The following is a 16,926-nucleotide window of genomic DNA, read 5'->3' as shown; positions in this document are numbered from 1 at the left end:
GCTAAACCCTTATTTCCCATAAACCTTTGGTATCTTTTTATGTGATTTCTTTTTGCACGGTGTTTTTTCAAGAATGTAAACCATGAAAATTGAGGCCCGACTGTAGTGCCATCTGCCAGGGCTCCCACATTTGAGCTGAGCCCCATTGCTGCTGCTCGCAGTCCTGGCTCTGTTGCTCCTTCTGAGTCTCCAGCCATGCATCTCTCACCCATGGCATCCCAGACTCTGTCACTTCTTTTCTGCTTCCTCCTGTCCCCTGAAGCCTTCTGGGACGTGTAGTACACATTACAGTTCCTTCCTCCAGTCCCCTGGAGGCTTCTGAGATCTGTAGTTCATGTTACAACATTACAGTACATGACATTCAACATTACAGTCCATTACACAAGCTAAAACAATGGTCCTAGACTAACCTAATCAATTAAAGAAAGCATCTCCAAAGTTCATTATTTGTAGAGTGTACAGAGTAGAACTCCATCTGAGGAAGTGTACTGGGAGCTTCAGTGTCTTCAGGTAAAAATAAAAAACTTTATCAGCAAAATCTGGTAAAGAAAAAATGCAAAGAGGAATATTCCAAATTGGAGTGTTATATGTTTATAGTTTAATTAGCTTTTTCCAATATTTTGGAAGGTGCGTGAAAACCACGTGAGCTCTCCTGACATGGACACATTTAGATCATAAGTGAACTACTAACTGTGGCTTTTGCAGATGGACTGAATCAGAACACTTGCTTCAAACAGCCCTGCATGTTAGTGTGTTGCCATTTGGACTACAAAGTGCTGTGAACTGGGCAAGCTCCACTTTGAATCTTTCCTCCCAACCCAACACCTTTTTTTGCTTTCTGTAAGGTGCTTTCAGTGTATTGGTGCCTTTCAGTTAGAGGTGTCCAGGACTTAATATAGCTTTCTAGGCAATGCTGTACTGATGATCTAGAGAGCAGGACTAATCTACTGTCTTGAAGTGTTGCCACCGAAGGATGTAAAAAAACACCGCTATATGGGGTTTGTAACACTTCTTTTGGCATTCTTAGTCTGGAAAACGGGGTTGGTTATGAGCCAGATCCTGATTACATAAACATGCTGGTGAAGAGGGAGAAATCAGGAGAAATGGTTTTGAGGTGGTTTTATTTCTAGTTATATCCGCTTTGGATGCCAGGGTTTCATCCCAATCTACACCCCCTCTCTCCTGTCCTGCAAACATAGGCTCTCACACTCATCAATACCAGAGCTGAATAGGTCACCCAGGAGTTACAAAGATAGCTTAAAGCAGAATTGTGTGTTGATAGCCTATGTATTGCACAGGCTGTACGTCAAACTCAAAAGTTACTGGCCTATGTCTTAGGGAAGCAGCAGAACCTGAATTGCAACCAGAGGTAAGTCTCTTCCCTGCTCTGTGCTGAACTTTTCCCATCTGCCTTGTCTATTGCCAAGTCATTTGTGCAGGGCTGTCTCCTTCTGGGTGGATAGTGCCTAGCACAATGGAGCTCTGACCCAGTGAAGGCCTGAAGGCACTACTAAAATAATAACGAATAAAAGGGTGGCTGCATAGTCAGTCATTGCCAAATGAGGAGAAGTGACCTACCGGAGAACTCTGAAGGGGAATCCTAGAAAGGAAAAGGATGTTCCACTTAATTGGGAGGCTGTAACCTCTGCTAGGGTTGAGCTTTTTTAGTGTGGTTGTGGTGTGAGCTGTGAACTCTGACAGTGACCCTCCATGGGGAGCTGTTGTGTTAGTGAAGAAAAGGCAGCTATGTAAACAGGCAAGAGGGGGAAGTAATACTAAGTCAAAATAAAAGCCCATGAAATTCTTTCCATTGTAAGTCATTGAATGCAGAAGTGAGGATGATGAGGCCATGAATTCCAGAGCAGGGGCAGCAGGAACAGGGTTGCCTAGGAAGGGGAAAAAATATTATAAAACATAATGATCAAACAGTAGGGGAGAGCAAGGACCATTAAAACATCAAAAGTCATGGCAATTGTTTTAGACGAGAATGTTTTTAAGAGTCATTGTTTATATTGGACGGGGGAGTTTGCCCTGAACAATGGGTGAACTTTTGCAAAGCAGGCAAAATCTATTCCACTTACTATGGGGAGTTTTTTGTTTTTTCTTTATAAAAATATATTCATAAGCCAGGGGAAGGCTTGGAAGACCCACAGGCATATTGTAGCATAATCATCCAGGACAAGCTTCCTGAACTTTGTTTTGGAGCATCTGCTGTTGGCCCCTGTTTGGCACCAGAGATTAGAATAGATGGAACTGTTGTGTGATTCAGTCCAGCAATTCACCCATATTTCTTATAGCCCTGCATCTCTGAGTTGAGGTGCAGGTTCAGTAGTTTCCTCCTATCAAGCTGGTGCCTAGATGTCACCCCTTGTTTCCATGCGATTGGTATCCAGACACCATTTTTTCAACTTCAGGGTCAACACGCAGCTACCACAGAGCTTAGCTGAAGCAAACATCTAAATGTTTGTCCTAACTGCCCCCAACCTCTAAAATCGTTCAGGTGTCTAATCCTTGGGTCCATGTTTATTTTTATTGTTCTGATGCACCTTTCACACATGCCCCCACACACGCACATCCATGCACACACATTTATCTTCTGTTATCATGATTCACATTGTTTCGTAGTGATGTGACTTCATGCGAAATTATGTGGAGCAGAGAACATGGGCTTTTGTGGATTGGGGTTAGTAATGGAAGAGATATTCATGCATAGTTTTGATTTCCTGAAATCACAGTTGTGACACAGATGCTATATTTAGGCTTGGCAGGATTCAATTTTTTTGGTAGTCATCAATAAACATAGATTTCACCGCACACTCACAGACCGAAGGAAAAATATTTCCATCGATAATCATCAAAATGTACAGAAAGGGAATGTAAGGGAGAAAAAATCCAGGATGGGGGGTAAGGAAATGTGGGACAGGGGGTGCCACATGCATGTGCGCGCACGCACGCGCGCACACACACACACACACACACACACACACACACACACATGGTGGCCACTGCAGGTGGGCTGGGAAGAGCCCTAGCTGCAAAATAATTTGTAAAAAAAATCAAATTCTGCCATATCTAATTATATTATTTGCATTACAGTAGCCCTTCAATTCCTCCTCATGTGAGGTGCTGGACACACAGAGAGAGGCAGTTCTTGTCATCTAAGTAGACACTACAGAGAAAGGAAAGATTTTACCCCCATTTCAGAGAGAGAACTATGACACAGAGAGACAGCACTTTGAACAAGGTCATCCAAGGAGTCTATAAGAGAGCCAGGAGCTGAATCCAGATTGCCAATCTGGTGTTTTAACCACAGGCCAAATGTTGGAACCACACATGCCAGCCACTGCTCATTGAGATCAGACTGCCAGCATATTTAAAGACTTGTGCTTGGACATTTTGTTCAGATGTTGGCAGCCCTGACCCTACTGGGACATGAGTGGGGTAATACTGGCAGTGTCTCCTCCTGTGTTGCTGCTAAACTGAGGATTTCAGATGCTAAGGCTGTTATGCCAGCACTTAACTCATACCAAACAGAACCAGTCAACCTCACTGACAATAGCTGCACTGAAATGAACACAAGTTCGGTTTTGGAAAATTTAATTCCAGTCTTATGCAAATAAATGTGATGTAAATAATAGCATGGCATAGGACTTCTGCACTCTGACCTCCCTGCTTAATGCAAGTGGAAGCGATACAAGTTCAGTGGCATTACACAACTCCTGTAACAAGCCCATAAGCAGGATCTTTCTAGAAGGGAGAATGGAGTTCACTAGAGGCACCACGGTCTCTTAGTCACCAGCTGAGAGACTACATTTTATCTTCACCCCCATGAAAAAGCAAAGCCAAATTGGCTACAGCCCATTCACTAGGTCTTCATGTATGATTATGAACCTCATCTCTCTGAAGTCATCCCTGGATTCTGTGATGTGCCGCTCCAGATCTGGAGCTCAGTTTCTTGGCTGAGGCCCATTGTTATGTCAGGATAGGCCAGGCCAGTTACCACCCCGGTGAAAGGTGCGTAGAGGTGCCTTAATCCCAGCCCTCACCTTAGAGTGGGCCATATCTCCATCAGAGCAGGGTAGGCCAGGTAAGCTTCTGGAGGCGCTTGAGCCTGCTGGGGGAGTGACCCCACAGGGCCAAGCATGCTTCTAGGAGGACCTGAGCTGGGAATGGGGGGCCCCCAACCCATAAGTTTCATAGTTTCATAGTTTCTAGGGTTGGAAGGGACCTAGGCAGATCATCTAGTCCGACCCCCTGCCATGGCAGGAAAGAGTACTGGGGTCAAATGACCCCAGCAAGATGGTCATCCAACCTCCTCTTAAAAACCCCCAGGGTTTTTAAGAGGACCGTGAAGTAGCGCCTCCTGATGTCCAATTTAAACCTTCCCTCTGCCAGCTTGTGACTGTTATTCCTGGTCACTCCTGGCGGCGCTCGGGGGAACAGGGACTCCCCCAGTGCCTGTTGATCCCCCCTGACTAGTTTATAGCAGGCCACAAGATCCCCCCTCAGCCTTCTCTTCTGGAGGCTGAACAGGTTCAGGTCCCGTAACCTTTCCTCATAGGACCTGCCCTGCTGTCCCTTGATCATGCGAGTGGCCCTCCTCTGGACCCTCTCGATGCTGTCCACATCCCTCTTAAAGTGCGGCTCCCAGAACTGGATGCAGTACTCCAGCTGCGGCCTGACCAGTGTCGCATAGAGGGGGAGGATCACCTCCTTGGTCCTGCTTGAAATGCATCTGTGGATGCACGACAAGGTACAGTTGGCCTTCCTAGCCGCCTCCCCACACTGCCGAGCCATGTTCATCTTGGAGTCGATAATGACTCCAAGATCCTTTTCCACCTCCGTGCTGACAAGAGGGGAGTTCCCCAGCCTGTAGGTATGGTGCCGGTTGTTCCTCCCCAGGTGCATCACCTTGCACTTGTCTGTGTTGAACCCCATCCTGTTCTCCTCTGCCCATCCTTGTAACCTGTCAAGGTCCGACTGTAGCCTGTTGCTCCCTTCTATTGTGCCCACATCCCCCCACATCTTGGTGTCATCAGCAAATTTGAACAGGGTGCTTTGCACCCCCTCATCCAAATCACTGATGAAGATGTTGAACAGGGCGGGCCCGAGGACCGAGCCCTGCGGGACCCCGCTGCCCACGTCCTTCCAGGCCGAGAAGGACCCATCCACTACCACCCTCTGGGTGCGGCTCTCTAGCCAGTTGGCGACCCATTGGACTGTGCAGGTGTCTACGCCACAGTCCCCCAGTTTCCTAATGAGAACAGGGTGAGAGACAGTGTCGAAAGCCTTCCGGAAGTCCAGGAAGACTATATCCACTGCTACCCCTGCATCCAATGATTTAGTGACCTGATCGTAGAAGGCCACCAGGTTGGTCTGACATGACCTGCCGCTGATGAACCTGTGCTGGTTGCCCCTGAGCATGCATTTCCCTGCTGGCCCCTCCTGGATGTGTGCCAGAATAATTTTCTCGAACAGCTTGCCCAGGATCGAGGTAAGACTGACTGGCTTATAGTTTCCCGGGTCCTCCTTCCTCCCCTTTTTGAAGATGGGAACCACGTTGGCCCTCTTCCAGTCCTCCGGCACCTCTCCAGAGCACCACGAGTGCTCATAAAGCTGCGCCAGGGGACTCGCAATGACCCCGGCCACTTCCTTTAGAACTCTAGGGTGGAGATCATCCGGACCGGCTGACTTAAAAATGTCCAGCCCCTCCAGCAGCTCCCTAACTATATCCTCACTTACCCTGGGCTCAGGTGTGCCTCCCTCGGGGCCCGATGGGAGCCTAGCAGGGAGGTGGCAGTTCTGGTCCTTACTGAGGAAGTGCAGGCAGGAGGTGAAAACCCTGGCTGGGAGAATGGGCAGGGCATGGGCCTGGCTTATTCGGAGATTCAGCAGCAGCCAAATCTCTGAATCAGATTTGGCTGAATTGATTCAGGAGCGATTCGAATCACCAAATTGAATCACTGTCTGCCAAATCTGAACCAAATACTAACCGCTTTGCGCAGGCATACTTTATATAGCATAAAGTTCCAGCTTCTCTTCTTACTGCCTTTGTGGAACCCAGATTGGTTTATACACAATGGAGATCTGTGAGCTTAGCATGTGTACCTGGGTGCACAGGGGCTTACTAGCTCTTCTGATATACTGCATGACAGGCAAGGCCATTATTGGGTGTAAAAACAGTAACACCTTGGCTTGCTACCAGGTGAATGTGCAATACCTGAGCCAAGGGTTTTAATACCTACCTGTAGGTGGAGTACCCCCTTTTCATACCTGGAATGTACACTATGGCTATAACCATAGTTCCCTAGCTATGTGTTCCCTGGCTCCTGGGAAACCAGGCAGGGGCATTTCTAGACTTCATACACCAAGTGCAGGCAGACAGTGGTGGAGTATGCTAGGGAGAATACTGACTATTGTAGGAGGGATTCCCCACCTACCTAGCCTCTAGACAATGGACGGCTGCTCCTGGAGTGTTCCATACATTCCAGGATACATTAGCCCTTGCAAGCTAAATATTTGGTCTTTCCTGACTTCAAATACTTCCTGAGCTCCCGGGATTGTTATTTTCATATATTTGCCTTTGTTTCACTTGAGTAGGAGTGGGGTTTGTAGATAGGAACTCTATTCTTGGCAGAGAGCAGAGTATTATTAACATTCCTTATTGTAGGAGTGTATATTATTGTGTGACATTGCACAGAGTAACCTTAAAATACAAGACCTCCCCCCCGTTATTTGTTGACTGTTCTGAACATTGTTTTGGCTGTTAGCTGTTCTGCAGTGCTCAGATGGATCATCTACTGCTATTTCCACCTTTCTCCAAAATCCTGGTTACTCGCTTCTTAGAAAAGGATGCCTTTTCCAGCATATTTCTTGTGGCAAAGGGTCATGGTGTGACAGGGGTCAGGGCACTGCCTGCCTCCCCCACCCTGTTGAACAAGGCATTAACTCTAATTCAGCTTCCTGCTCATGGGAAGGGGTATACATTGTCTACTTGGGAGAAAGAAAAGCAATTTGAAAATCACTCCTGAGAGAGTGCTCTGGGGCATTGCTGTTGTCATCTCCTAATCAGCTGCATCCCTTTTATGACAAAAGTTAATATTTTCCCTGACTAGGAAGAAGACTGTACACAGGCTGCTGGGAAAATTGGCATGACTACATTGCAGATATCTCTGCAAAACCCTTCCACCAAACCTGGCTTCTGAGGATTGTTCTGTGGTACAACAAAGTTTGAGGCCTAATGATTTTCAGAGTTTCCCCCTGGGTTTTGGTGCATTTCACAAACTCCTAAACTTTGATTTAAAAATTGTCTATTTTTGCCCATCACTATACAATTCACGTGCTGTAGACCTTTCACCCAGTCTTACTTAAAACTGTCTGGCCCAATAGCAGCAGCTCTTTCATTTTCACTCTGCCTAATTAAAGCTATTTCAAGGCTACCGTTATTAAGGGAAAGTGATTTCTCTCTCTCGTTTGTAGAAATGCAGGGAAATATGTTGTGTTATTGCAAGAGCCGCACAAGTTAAGGCTCTGACAGCACTGTTATCTTTGCCACATTATATATTGCAGTATTTTCTATTCCCATTTTCTGGGTCACTGTGTAGCTTGATATATTGCTAGTTATGCTCTACATTGTGCATCCCAAAAAATGCAAGGAGTGCAAGTTGGCTGAGTTAACGGTGGTGATGGAAATCTTGAATTTTATATTTAGTCAGTGTGATCCTACTTGTGCAGCCAAAATGCTATGTTAACATGGGCTTTTCCATATTTTTAAATGTATAGTTTGTAACATTTCTATGACAGTTGGGTCTTACTTCACACTGACTAACTACAAAAGCTGAATTGTTCATCTCAATTTAATTGCAGCCTGGCAAAATAACCTTACCTTAGACTATGGAGCAAGACAGACAAATGAAGCCCCCCTCCCACCTTCCCTTCCCCCAACCTCCACCACCCTGCAGCAGGAAGCACTGAAGCTAAATGAACTTCCATCCTCAGGACCCATCATTTGTTACTGGAGTAAATGATGTGAACACATGGCAAGGCATCATGCACTGCAGCTGGGAAGGATAGTAGGAGAAGCTTCCATGGAACTTCGAGGTTTAGCTTTTTTCAGAAGTTGCACAGTGTGTGGTCAGTAAAACTGTCTGAAAAGATTGCTTACATTTCTTTCCAATTATTATAGTAAAAACCCCCATCATAACTGAGACTGTTTAGCTTTTCAGCACCTGAAAATTTAACCATTTTGGCTGGTGAAACTTTTTCCCCTGAAAAATTTAATTAAATTAGCTAATTTTTGCATTTAGGTTGGGGGGGGGGGGGTTTCTGGTGTGCCAACAAAACCCCAACAAATTTCACACGTTTTGAATTTTTGATTGTAAAAAGAGTTGTTAAGTTTTCACAAATAAAACCAAAAGTGGCATCAAAACCAGACATTTTTGCCTGGGTTATCTTGGGAGTGGACAGTGACATGGCATCACCAGGCTCTTGAATAGCCTGGCAAGGAACACAGGGCCAGGAGACAGCTGTCTCCTGGCAGGGGCTGGGTGATTGCTCCCTGCCCTCAGGGGGGCTGCCTGCTGCCAAGGTGGGTTCCACCACCGGAGCCTGGGCAGGGAGAATGTCCCCCTGCCCTAGCATCAGGGAGCTCCTGGTCCTAGCTCTCTGGCTGGGGACAGAGTACTTGGAAAGAGATGCAGGGGAGGGGCAGGTCCCAGACCCCTGCCCCAATCCACCAGTGGGGTAGCTAGCAGTGAGCTCCTGGCTGCAGCTCTTTCAAAGCCCCGCACCCTGATCACTGGATTGGGGCACAGGACTGGAATCTCCCCCTGACCAAGACAGTTCCTAGCCCCTGCTCTGCGATTGTGGGCTGGGGGTTAGAAAGCCTGTTCTCAGCCCAGCTCCATGATGATGGAGCTGGGCAGGGAACAGGCTCCCAACCTGTTCCCAGCCCCATCTCTGCAATTGCAATCACAGAGCTGCAGCTGGCAACACTCTCTGCAGCTTCCGTTCCATGATCGGGAAGTGGGGGCTGGGAGTTCCCTGCTGCCAAGGCATGGGGACATTGTCCCCACCCAGGCTCTGGGGCCTTGGCAGCAAGCAGCTCCTCCAGGCAAGGAGCAATCTCCCACCCCTTACTGCCCAGCTGACTGGGAGCAAGTTTGCTTCCAGTCATCTCTCTACAGGTGCCATATAGCACAGTAAGTAATCAGGAGTAAATATGCTACTTGTATTTACAGGTAGCAAATTTACTTGTGATTAGAGCAAATTACTGCACAGTAAGCATCTGCACGTGTAGACAGTGATGCTTGCTGCACAGTAATTTGCTCTAATCTCAAGTAAAGCATCTCATGTAGGTGCTCCTAGTGTGTTACGAAAGTAGATGCATTAATGGATTTTCAGCTACTTGAACACAGTGAAATAGGATCTTAGTTGGGCACCTATATTGTATATAGATCTATGTGCTATCTATCTGTATATCTGTGTGCTAGCTACAGTAAGGAGTGATTTGTTTTGGAAGCCTTACAGAGCTTGGCTTGCTGAATGCTTTCACATGTCCCTAAAAAGGTGGATTGTAAACTAAGCGTGTCCACCAAACTAGAGCTCTGGGATGGGTGTGTATCAGTTACTAAGGAGTCTGGCTGATCAGAACTGATCCTGAGACCTACGGCAGCTTGGCTGTAAGGTTTAATTTCTGTGACAGGCTAAAATCCAAAGAACTTGTGCTCAGGCAGTGTGCCAAAGATGGCAAGGAAAGAGTCACCTGTTCTAACCTAATTAGACCAAGGAAGGCTTAAGAATACATGGGTCCAGTGAGATGGACCAAACACAGCAGCCTGGGGAGCGCCCACCTGAGATGGATCGACCAGAGTCGTAGAATCCGGTGGGTTCAGCTGTGTTCTTCCAGAGAGGACATGGCATGAGGATGGCAGTCTGAGAACCTCAGATGGTGTGTAACATCAGGCTTATTGTGTTTCTTTTGGCACTTCTGTGAAGAAACGTGGACAGATGTGGGATTCAGAGCCACGACTGACCGACCTGGAAGGAAAGAACATGGTCAGATTCTCTCTCATTTTGAAAGACAGACTGAAATTGGGCCTCCATTGTGCCTGTGGTATAGGCCTGCAGGTGTGACTGTGAGGCAGTAAATCAGGACCACAGACTGTGGGCTCAGAAATGCAAGGTGCTGTGTTGAGGATCTGGCTCTTTGCCTTCTGTCCCTAGGCAGGAACACAAGAACAGACTTACCCTGAGGACTTGTAGCTTCATGTCCACTGAAGCATCGATAAAGGAAGTGAGGGTGTTCTCTCAGGGATGTGTAAATGTGAATCCTCATCAAATCACTGGGTGCCATCATCCTCTGTAAGGGACAATCTCCACCAAGCTACCCCTTGGGCAGTGCAGCTGCCCACTGCCCAATTAGTCCACTGTGCTTATCCCTCCACATGTAGGGGAGGGCTCCTACTCCTGGGGGAGCATGCAGGGGTAGGAAGCTACCACAGAGATCTACAAGGAGCTCAGGGAATACGTAGAAGAAGGCTGAAATTTGTTTGACCCTATTGTGTGACCTGGGAGTCTCCTCAGGGAAACCTCTCCAACACCTTCCTCCTAAGGACCCTTCCAGGAAGGAGCAGGCCAATCCTATTTTTTTCTTTTTCACACACAGTATTGTTCCTACTCCTCCAGCTGCTGGAGTAATTTAATTAAATTGTAATTCTGTGAATTTGGATCCTCTCCAATGGAAGGAGCAGCAGCTTGCCACCTCGGGGCAGGCAGGCTCCTAGAGAGCCAGGCACACAGCACCAATAACACATTTAACTTGACTCATAAGTCTCATGATGACAGGTTTAAAAGAAACACCACCTGGAATGAGCACAGCACTAAGTAGAGGCCTGGCGGGCAGCCCCATGTGGATAGGTCCCAGAGCCATGCTGTGGTCCCTCAGGTGTCCGGTTACAGGAGGCAGGTGGCATGCTCCATCCCAACTGTGAAGCTGCTTTCTGCAGAGGGAGGTTGGAGGAGCTTCTCCCCAGAACTCTGCTGGGAAAGGTTGAAGGAGCCCCCTTTGGGAAGTAGCTGGGGAGGCCAGTTGGGAGGAGCTAAATTCTTGCATCATCCAGGCTGGGGGAAAAACAGGCTAGAAATTACACAGAGCCAAAGCAACCAGCATTGCTAGAGCCATAGGAGGCTGTCCCTCCCATTCTGCGACTCTCTCTGTCCCTGGGTGTGTCCCTTTAAGTGGGCTTAGCCTAAAATCACCATTTTTAAGGCACATGTCTATATGTGTGCACCCTTAATGCGCTTTTAAAATGGTGAATTAAGGCTATATGAGCCTAAATTTGGTACCTTCATAAAGCAGGTATCAAATTTAGGTGTGAATAGCTAAGTCACATTAGTGCACATGTAGACATGCTAATGCGCATTAACATTGTCAATGGATAGACATTGCATTAATGTGCATTAGTGCATCTGCGCTTGTGCTAATGTGACTTAGCTATTTGTGCCAGATTTAATGCTCCTTGATGTGCATTAGCACATCCATGTGTAGATGCATGCCTAAATCACCTTAATGCACCATAAGTAAAGGTGCATTAAGTTTAGGCATGCATAAGTATACATGTAGACATGCCTCCTGCCCACCAGTCCAGGAAGTCCTTGACTCTATGTTGCTTATTGAGGCCTTTGAGCAAATTTTCCCCTCCCATGAGGTCTACACAGAAACCTCCCATGAACTTTCCTGCATCTGTCTTCTCAGCAAGCTGTCTCCATGACCCTCCAACAGGTGCCCAACCACTTTCCTTTCCAGAACGCTGTAGGAGGCCCAAGGATCATATCAACTCATCTCGTCTTCTCCCTTCTCTACCACTGTTCTCTCTGTGAGGAACAGAAGTGTTCCAGGCTGTTCCCCCACCAGCCTCCACTTCAACCTCCAACGATATCGTACTTGCAATTGGGCGACCTGCCCCAGAATGAGAGTTCGCATCTTTGGCTCTGTAAAACGCTGACCTCAGGGACTTGATCTTGCACCGGACCTGGGTCCAGTCATGATTGTGCCCTCACGCCTGCATGCCTTTTGCGATCTCAACATAGATAGGCTTATTCCTCCTACTTTCTAGCCTGGCCATGATCCTTTGCTCCAACCAAATGTCTATTAAGTCCTCCAGTTCTTCCCGGGCCCAATTTGGTCCATGGGCATTGAAGGTATCAGCCTCCTGGGCCGTCAGCTCCATACTGCTGGCCTTTGCTTTCTGAGACATGGCGAAGCAGTTTGTGGCCAACAGCACAAGCAATTTGTGAGAGGGGGCTGGCAAAATTTGGCGGGGGGGAGGGGCGCCTTTATACTCAGGCTGGGCTTGCATGAGGGTCTGGGAAAATTCCAAGGGTTGTGAAGTCATTACCTGTAAGTGTCAAAACACCCAAAGGTGATGAAGCATCCAGTTTACCAACAAAGATCTGGTGATGGAGTAAATAAGGCCATTGTACTTTAGGATGGCTGCTCAATGGCCCGGAGTGCTGCAAAGATTGATACCTATCTGCCTGCTTGTGCAAAATAATATTAATGCAGAAGCACAGCCTGTTTTCCCTGAAGTGGCAAAAGTTTTGAGTAGCCTAACAGGAGAGGAGTAGGCAAGGCATTTTTTGTTTGCAAGCTTGATTAGATCAGAACACCAGTGGCTGCTATACTCAGGATGAAAGGATGTGCAAAAGACCCAGTGCCCTGGGATGCCATGGTGAAGTGTTGAAAAAGCAGCTACACCAGGCTCCAGACCACAACACACCATACAGTCCCTGCCCCCCTGCTTGGTGCAGACAGGTGAGAAGCCACTGCTGACAGAGAGGAGCAAAATGGAGAATGAGGATGAAATACGTGACGATGGAGATAGTGTTTTACAGAGCAAAAGATGCAAACTCTCATTCTGGGGCAGGTCTCACAATCACTCCCTTCTACGACAAGCTGTCCATCATTTTCTCTAAGGATGCAGGTGACAAGCTGGATGTGGAGACTCTCAGCATTGGTCAGCAGGAGAAGGTGGCAGCGAGGGGGGATGCCCACCTCCTGGTTATTAGCCATAATAATGAGCAAGCTCTTCCCTAGGTCCCCTTATTCCCGTGGCTGGGCCTTCTGGCTTTTGGAAAAGTACCGAAATCTGAGCCTGATGCCACTCCAGAAGTAGGGCAAGGCTTTCTTCTCTCCCTCCTCCTTTGTTGCTGGCCAGGACACAAATGCAGCTGAGGCTATTTTCAATAGCACACTACGCAGTATAAAGCGTATCATTGAGTGACAGTTCCCTCACTAGCCTACTATCAAGCAACCGTTGTTGTAAATAAGCACGTAAAGAAATGCGTAATGAATGTGTACTAAAGTAAATGCGGACATTATTAAGAATGATGAATTATTAAGAATAATGACTTGCCTTTGCACACTTTAATATTTGAATTGTTTATGGCCATGAGTACTGCTCGGGCTTCTCTTCTACTTGAATTGTTGCACAAGTTCTTCAGGTCCATTTTGTATTATTCTTGCCCTCCTCCTGGTTTCTGGCCACAAGTACTGCTGAGGCTTCTCTTCTGTGTACTACTTGAATTGCAGAGGCTTTCTTCGCAGGCTTTGGCCAGTGTCTCAGTCTGAGTATAGGAAGAGTTTCACAAGTTCTGCAGATCCATTTCATATTATTCTAGCCCTCCTCTTGGTTGCTGGCTCTGTTTGTTAATGAGCATATTATGGAATTGAAATTAGAGGATGGTTGCTGGCCACAAATGTGGAGGCTTTCTTCTTGGTTGCTGACCAAGACCTCCGGCAAATTTCCTCCCAGGGTCCGCGTAGTCCTGTGGGCTCTTCACCCCACTCGCCTACCTCTACCTTACACTTCTCTGTAGCACCCTGTAATTTTCAAATGGTTCCTGGCCACAAAAGGAGGCTGAGTTTTCTTTACTGCCTTTGGCCCAAGCATCAGCTCAAGTATGGTTCTGCAGGCCCATTTCATAGTCTTCTTGACCTCCTCCTGGTTACTAGCCATGTCCCCACAAATTCAGTCTGGGGTACATGACTTCTGACTTCCACCCACCCGCCACTTTGTCTCCTTGAGGTTTCTGCCTCCTTGAGTTTCTTCTGACTTGTGGAAGGAGGCAAGATTTTAAATAAATAAGGTTAACAGAAAGTAGTATAACAGAAAGGGGGGTTTCCTCCCCTGCACCTTTACAATATAAAATATTGTAAACCCCCCATAAAACAATACCTGCCTGCCTGCCTCTTTCTCCCTCTCCCTCATTCCTTCCTCCCTAAGCTTTGTGTCCAGCAAAAATTTGAAAGTTACTATGTACTGGATATTAGCATGGCCAACTCAGGCAGCCAGCTGAGTCAGGCCATGCATCTCCACCTGAGGGGGCCCCTTCGGGACCATGCCTGGGGGTTCCCTACCTGAAGGGGCCCCTTTGGGACCATGCCTGCCCCCACCTTTGCCCATCCATCTTTCTGCTGCAACATGTTCAGTAACCAGGAAGGGGCTCAGGATGCCTGCCTCCCTCCCTCCTTCCCTCCCACCCACCCAGTTTCTGGTGTAGAACAATGTAATGCATTGCTGAAGTCTTTATAGAGTTGGTTTGTTTAGTCTTCTTTCTTGCAAGAAATGCTGGCTGCATACTAGCACTGGCCAAGCATTTGACCTCCCTCCATCTGAGGACAGTCTACCCTACGACTTTCCAGTAATACCATTACTCTATAAAAGTTGTGTAGTGATCAGCTTTCCAAAAACCACCCCACCCATCCCCCATTGGCCATGCATGCCATATAGACCAAAAATAAAACCCTGGTTACTGGGCTTGTCCTAGCAGTAAGGGCCAGTAACCAGGCTGGCTGGCTGCCTCCCTCCCTCTCGCTCTCCCACCATGCAGCCCTCCATCCACCCCACATCTAGTGACATACTACATGTGATTGGAGAAAGGGAATACTCATACTTATTATACAACAACAGTTGCTTGATAGTAGTAATACTGAGGGGAATATCAAGGGATTACTCAAGGGACCTTGGGATCATATTGTGAATTGGTGTTTTATCCTACTGTATTGTATTTGCTGGCACAGCCCACCATCCATCCATATCTATTACAGAAGGGCCATGGGGCATAATTGTGAATTTGTGTTTTATCCTATGCATGGATGTAATGTAAAACTGTTTTAGCTTTATTGTGATTTCTCAATGGAATTGATTGCAATTCAATTTATTGTGAAAAAAAGAAAGACGAGGAAGAAAAAATTATGATTTGTACTTGCTCCTGCTTGATTTTGTGGACCTGGGAGGTGGGGGGGCCAGGGGAGGGGAGTGAGTGCAGTTGCTTCCCAGGCTGGACACAAACAGGGCCCATATTTCAGATTGGTTGGCCTCCCATTCAGGCACCTCAATAATGTCTGAGGATAGCCATCTGCTGCATAACACTTCTGGCCTCTCTATAGGGAGCAGAGTGTTTTTTGAAACCCTGGCCTTGGCTGATTAGCAGTTCCCTGCTAGGGTGACTCCCTGAGGTAGCTAAGACCCATCTGAGGGGGACATACCAATACCTAGTGTAGGAGAAGGAAGTATTGCAAATTTCTTGGATTTGGATGAAAATAAGTTCTCCCATAATGTACGTGCCCCAAGCCTTGCAGATGTTGCACTATGTGTTACTTCTCTGGCCTAGGTCCAGAGCAAACTGAGCACACAGTTATAGCTCTATCGTACTACCCCGGAGGGCCACTCTCACACCACCCCATTCTCACCAGGGTCCCATTCACTCCACTGGCTCTCATCCAGCCTCTTTCATGCTGCCCTCTCTCCTGGGCCACATTCACGTTGCCCAGCCTCATCCAGTTTCGGGCATGTCTCTCCACACCTCACTCAGTCCTGGCACAGTCTGTCAGGCATCTCCTGCTGCCCTCACCTGAACGTTTGCTGAGCAACTCTACAACTGTTAGCCTACGTTGCTCCTGGCCCCTCCCTGGGCCTCTACTCACTCACCCACTCTCCGGGCCTCTCTATCCATCGCCCCTCTCTCTCAGCGCCTCTACTTATGCCCCCAGGCTTTACCCTGCTGCCTGGGCATGGCTCCTGGTCCCTTCTCTGGCCTGGACTGCCTCAGGGCTCCTAACGAGCCTGGGCTCCCCCTGCTCTGCTGGAACACCACCAGAGATGTGAGGTTGGGGTTATAAGGTGCCCCTTCCTGCCTTTCACCGGGGAGGTAACTAGCTTGGCATTTCTTAGGGGCTCCCACGCTGCTAGGAGCCCTACCAGGCCAACCCTTCCCCAGCAGGGTGCAGTTTCATGTCTCGCCCAGGACAACAGGAGCCTCCACCTCTCCATAACCCCTTCCCTTACCTCCAGGTCCTTGAGCAGGAGCTCAGTCAGCTGATGTTGCTGCCTCCCTTACTAGCAGCCAACTTCCCTCTTTATATATCTGGCCTGTGTTTGAAAACAGCTGCTGAAATCAGTTACCTGGCACCTGCCAAAGGTGCACTGCCACAGTCTGTCAAAAAGATTTCAACCAGCTCTAGTCCTGCTGCTTTACAGGATGATATGCAGGTGAATAATCCAAACAAGCAACTTGGAGCCAACCAAACCCTCATCTCCCAGCCTCTTACATTAAACTGCTTAACATAACCATGTGTGTGAATATGTTATAAACCTGGACAGAAAATAACCTACTGAGTATGATCAGTAGACACCTGAATACTAAAATCTCTACAATGTATTTGGATTAAGTGCTAAAATCTGCCATTACATGGCTGGCTGTGTGTCATTTGAGTGCATTAAGTGAAGTAGGAAGCTGACCATATTTTTTTTTTACCTCTGACTTCTAGGTAATTTGGGCAAATTATCAGGGAAAGGTAGGAACTAGCAATGGTCATTTTTTATTTTTTTTTGCCGAAAATGTTAATTTAGCAAAAGCATGACA

At 47.4% G+C, this 16,926-nt stretch overlaps 1 long non-coding RNA gene across 1 annotated transcript; it reads right to left on the bottom strand.

The window, feature by feature from the left end:
- Positions 1-510: 510 nt before the first annotated feature.
- Positions 511-16,395, bottom strand: LOC102369339. Its single transcript, XR_322801.1, has 3 exons — positions 16,350-16,395; positions 9,852-10,038; positions 511-1,886 (listed from the first exon to the last, which is right to left on the bottom strand). It is a non-coding gene; the product is annotated as an uncharacterized LOC102369339 (long non-coding RNA).
- Between the last annotated feature and the right edge of the window lie 531 nt (positions 16,396-16,926).

The sequence above is a fragment of the Alligator sinensis genome, unplaced genomic scaffold (genome assembly GCF_000455745.1).
Source record: "Alligator sinensis unplaced genomic scaffold, ASM45574v1 scaffold264_1, whole genome shotgun sequence".
In the NCBI taxonomy this organism is placed as follows: domain Eukaryota; kingdom Metazoa; phylum Chordata; order Crocodylia; family Alligatoridae; genus Alligator; species Alligator sinensis.
The sequence above is the reverse complement of the archived record's forward strand: the minus strand, read 5'-3'. Positions and strand labels throughout refer to the sequence as shown.